The 4,753-nt window shown below is 42.3% G+C and overlaps 1 pseudogene; it reads left to right on the forward strand.

Annotated features, from left to right (window-relative positions):
* The first annotated feature begins 1,937 nt into the window (after positions 1–1,937).
* On the forward strand, positions 1,938–3,934 carry LOC148037157 (tubulin alpha chain pseudogene; annotated as a pseudogene).
* Positions 3,935–4,753: the final 819 nt, after the last annotated feature.

A 4,753-nucleotide genomic window follows, 5' to 3' on the forward strand; every position in this document is an offset into this window, starting at 1 on the left:
GGTGGTGTGCTGGGAGGACCGACAAGGTCAGGCGGTTGGTTCACCGGAAGCAGCTCTCACGGACATCCCTTCCCCTCTCAAGGCCTTCCCTTCTCACAATGCCGTATTTCAGAATACCCCCCCCCTCTCTTACCTCGTGATGCTTGCAGAGAGCCGTCCCGCCTCCCAATCACAGCGCCGTCCTCTGTTTAAATAGCGGAGGGAAGGGGGGTCATCCCTCCCCTAACGTGTCAGTGCGCATGGTGGTGGAAGGCGCCGAGCTCCACCAAGGAGCTTAGCCCTCCATTCTATTTCCCTCCCCTTATAGCATGACAGTGGGGATTTCTCTCCCCCTTAGAGGAATCGAGATGTCCTCATCTCGAGATAAACTGGGGATATTGATGGTTGAGTGTACTTTCATTTATCCAAGTGGCATCCTCTTCAGGATAATCTTTCCACTAGACGAGGCATTCTCTCAGGGTTATGGATCTTAATTGCCTCTCCCTAACATCTAAAATCCTGTCAGGCCTTAGTTCAAGGACTCCTTGACTAGGCATTACAACTTGGTGGTCGTCAAGTACGTGGTTAGGATTAGGTACATACTTTTTCAATAGGCTGATATGGAATACATTATGAACTTTTAGGTTCTCTGGGAGTTGCAGTTTATAAGCATTAGGTCCTAGGCATTTGAGGATTTTGTATGGTCCACAATACCTTGGACTTAGTTTCTTGAAATCTCCTAAGCATAGAGAACTCTTTTTAGGGCGCACACGAATGAAGACCATGTCTCCTTCTTCGAAGAACCTTTCTTGATGCTTCAAATCTACGTATGCCTTCTGTCTATCCTTGGCCGCTTGTATGTCCTGTCTTATTGATTTAATTTGGTCATCCATCTCTTCCAACATTTGTCTTGAAGCTTCAACCCTTAAGGTTGGATCAGAAAATTTTAGGGGACTTCTGCAATCATGACCATATAATGCTTGAAAAGGAGTCATCTGAATGCTCTGCTGGTAAGAAGCATTGTATGCAAATTCTACAAAAGGCAAGTATTGAATCCACCTCTTCGGCTCTTGATAGCAGTATGCCCTAGGCATATCCTCGATGACTTGATTTACTCGCTCTGTTTGGCCATCCGTTTGGGGATGGTAGGCAGTGCTAAAATAGAGTTGAGTCCCAATAGCTTCAAAGATAGCTCTCCAGAAGTGTGATGTGAAGAGAGAATCTCGGTCACCAATGATTCTTTTGGGTAAACCATGTAGCTTGAATATCTCCTTGATAAACAACCTTGCAATGTTGGAGGCTAGTGCATACAAGGAAATGGTGTAGAAAACATAGCAACGATTGATGCAAACCACAGTGAAGAGCATTTTGAACAAAATCTAGAGAAAATACCATGTCCAAAAATTCATGCAAAAACAAAATATGAAGCAAAAGTGAATGTTGCTACAAATTAAAGCAATAAGCTACTCAAGGAAGGATGAAGAAGGTTGAATACAGTGCAACCCTTACACAAGGTTTGTTGTGTATCAACACTGAGGATGCCAAGGATTGAAAATTGGAAAGACATATGATGCTGATGTGTATGAAGGTGATAAAATGATTAGCAAAGGGTAAAGAAGGTGGAATAGAATACCACCCCTACACAAGATTGTACTACAAGTGACTGTTGTAGTTGATTCGAAAGTTGGTGCTATTCAGGAAGTGCTGCAGTTTGAGCAGCCGTGGGAGCTTGAGTTGCATTCAAATGGGAAAGACAGGATGATCTAACAAGGTTGCACTCTAGGAGTTCTAGCCCATCTAAGCAATTACTTCATTGGATACTTCCTTTAGATCATCTTCTCCTCCTCCTCTGTCATCTCTATAACATCATAAGAGAGCTCCGTGAAGGCGTCTTTGCACATGCCTTCTTGAAGACTTTTCCCTATTCCTTCTATAGCTTCTTTCCTTCTTCGTTCACCATGAGAGAGTGGATCTCCATCCACATTGGCCAGGTTGGCATCTAGGTCAAAAATGCCACCTACTGCTGGGAGCTCTATTGTGCGGAGCATGTGATCCAACCTGATGGACAAATGCCAAGTGACAAGATAGTTGGAGGTGGTGATGATGCATGTAATACCTTCTTTAGGGAGATTGGAGCAGGGAAGCATGTTCCTAGAGCAGTGTTTGTAGATCTGGAGCCCACTTTTTTTTACGAAGTTTGCACTGGCACCTACAGGCAGTTGTTCCATTCAAAATAATTGATCACTGGCAAGGAAGATGCTACCAACAACTTTTCCGGTGGCCATTACACAATTGCCAAGGATATTGTAGACCTCTGCTTTGGTCGGATATGCAAGCTGGTAGAAAATTGCACTCGTCTTCAAGGCTTCTTGGTCTTTAATGCTGTTGGAAGAGGGATAGGCTCAGGCCTTGGCTCCCTTTTGTTGGAACATCTATCAGTGGGTTATGGGAAAAAGTTTAAACTTGGATTTACTGTGTATTCGTCTCCACAAATCTTAACCTCTGTTGTTGAGCCTTATAATAATGTGTTTTCTACTCATTCTCTACTAGAGCACACAAATGTTGCAGTATACTTGACAATGCGGAGATTTATGATATTTTCCAATGCTCTCTTGACATTGATCGCCCTACCTACACCAACCTCAATAGACTAAGACATCTCCTCACTCACTACCTCTCTTTGTTTTGATGGTGCTCTCAATGTGGATGTAATAGAGTTTCAGACCAATTTGGTGCCCTACCCAAGGATTTACTTCATGTTGTCCTCAGAGAAGGCATACCACGAGCAGCTATCTATTGAAAATATCACGAACAGTGCCTTTGAGCCATCCTCTATGATGGTGAAGTGTGAGACACACCATGGAAAATACATGGCATGTTGTCTCATGTACAGAGGTGATACAATGCCCAAATATGTGAACATTGCGGTTGCTACCATCAAGACCAAGAGAACTATCTAGTTTGTGGGCTGGTGTCCAACTGGTTTCAAGTGTGGCATTAACTATCAGCCTCCAAAAGTTATGCCTGCTAGAGGAGACTTGGCTAAGGCCCAGAGGGATGTCTGTATGATCTTCAACTCCATCGCCATCCAGGGAAGAGCCTCACCTCGTAGCACAAATGGTATGTGTCACAGGCTGCAAAAGATGACGAAGGGATAGCTACCATTAATGGTTCAAAGGATGGCAATCTAATTCATTGTTTAAGTTTTTAAAAAAGCAAAATCTTTAAAAACTTAATCTTATCATTTTCAAGATCAATGCCTTAAGATTTTTTAGAAAAGCTAAAAGCATATCAACGTGGGAGGGTATAATGAAAACTATTTAAGAGGATGAGTATGAGGGGTTCTCTATATACTCCTTGAGCTCTCTAAGAAGACCTTATATGGGAGTGGCTTGGGGTTGAGAGTGCATCCATCGCCCTCTTTGATATTGCCATTAAATCAAGTGTGAAAGGCTAGAGGTTGAGATTGTATCCCTTGCCTTTTTCGAAGACTGCCATCAAATTTTGGAGAGAAGGCTTGAGGATGAGCTTTAAGCCCCTCGCCCACATCGAAGTTTCCATCATCGCAAGTCACTATGAAGATTGGCTTGAATTGAGCTTAAATCTTCTCACCTACTTTTGAAGATCAACAACAAGTTCCATGAAGTGGCTTCCAAGTCGAGCTTCATGCTCCTCGCCTTTCTTCAAATTCTTCCATAAAATTTGACATCCCACCTTCTTCTCTTCTCTCTCAAATTGAGAAATCATCCTTGTCTTTTTCAAAACTCTGGTGATCAAATCCGAAAGTTTTATGGACATGTAACTTGCCAAAATTTTTAATCACGAATTTGATTTCTCATTCAAAATTATTTTGAATAAGTTTTATTTCATTGAATTCTCCCATCTCAAAGCGTCCCTGTGGCGAATGACTTCACGAAACCCCGTGAAAATTTTGTGCAACAACGTGGGTCTTTGAGGTCGATGGTTAGTCGTGGGTTATCGAATGTACGTGAAAAAGAAAAGAAATTGCATTACTTAGGTGTGCCTACCTCACCGTGCAATGCATGGTGTTTGTGCTAGTGGAACTGGGAGTTGGGTTAAACCAAACCTATGGTATTGTCCCACAGGTGAGAATTTAGATCGTACAAGGGAAGGTGATGTGGGTGTGACTTAGGGAGACACTTCTAATCATAGGCGAGTGTAAACTCCCTAGGCAAGTCCTGCCCTTGATGTGCCTTAAGTGTGAAGTGGGTGAAGGGGCTAGGGATATAATTCTCCCTAGGTGCAATGTCTGTAACACTCTGATGGTACATGAGAATTCAATTTCTTCGTTTTTTTGTGCTTTGTCTTTGCCTTTTATTTAATTTATTTCTTTCTCTCCTTTTAAAAAGAAAATATTTAATACATTAGGAGGGATTATGCTAGACGTAAACGTGATCCTCTTCAGGAGCTACATTACGAGGAGGCCTAAGAGACTTGGTAAGGAAAGGTTTGCTATACAAGTAGCCTTTTATGTTAATACATATGTTTAGGGTTATTGTTGACAAGAAGGGGTGATTGCGCTTGGTGACGTGGCTATCATTCATATCTTCAAGGACTGGCATAGAAAAGGAAGGTAGGAGTGTGGCCCTCATCATGAGGTAGGCTATTGCATAGCTATCGATTCTTGCATTGAAATAACAAAAGAGTGGTAGCAGCCAGGTCTCTTTCACTCTATAGAATTTTTCTTGAGAAAAATCCTGAGCACATGAGATAATTATAGGCAAAAATCGGCCACTCTTGATGGTTTGTTCTA

This window comes from Lygodium microphyllum, chromosome 4, assembly GCF_053477565.2.
Source record: "Lygodium microphyllum isolate KBCC chromosome 4, Lygodium_microphyllum_v1.1.10, whole genome shotgun sequence".
Classification (NCBI taxonomy): domain Eukaryota; kingdom Viridiplantae; phylum Streptophyta; class Polypodiopsida; order Schizaeales; family Lygodiaceae; genus Lygodium; species Lygodium microphyllum.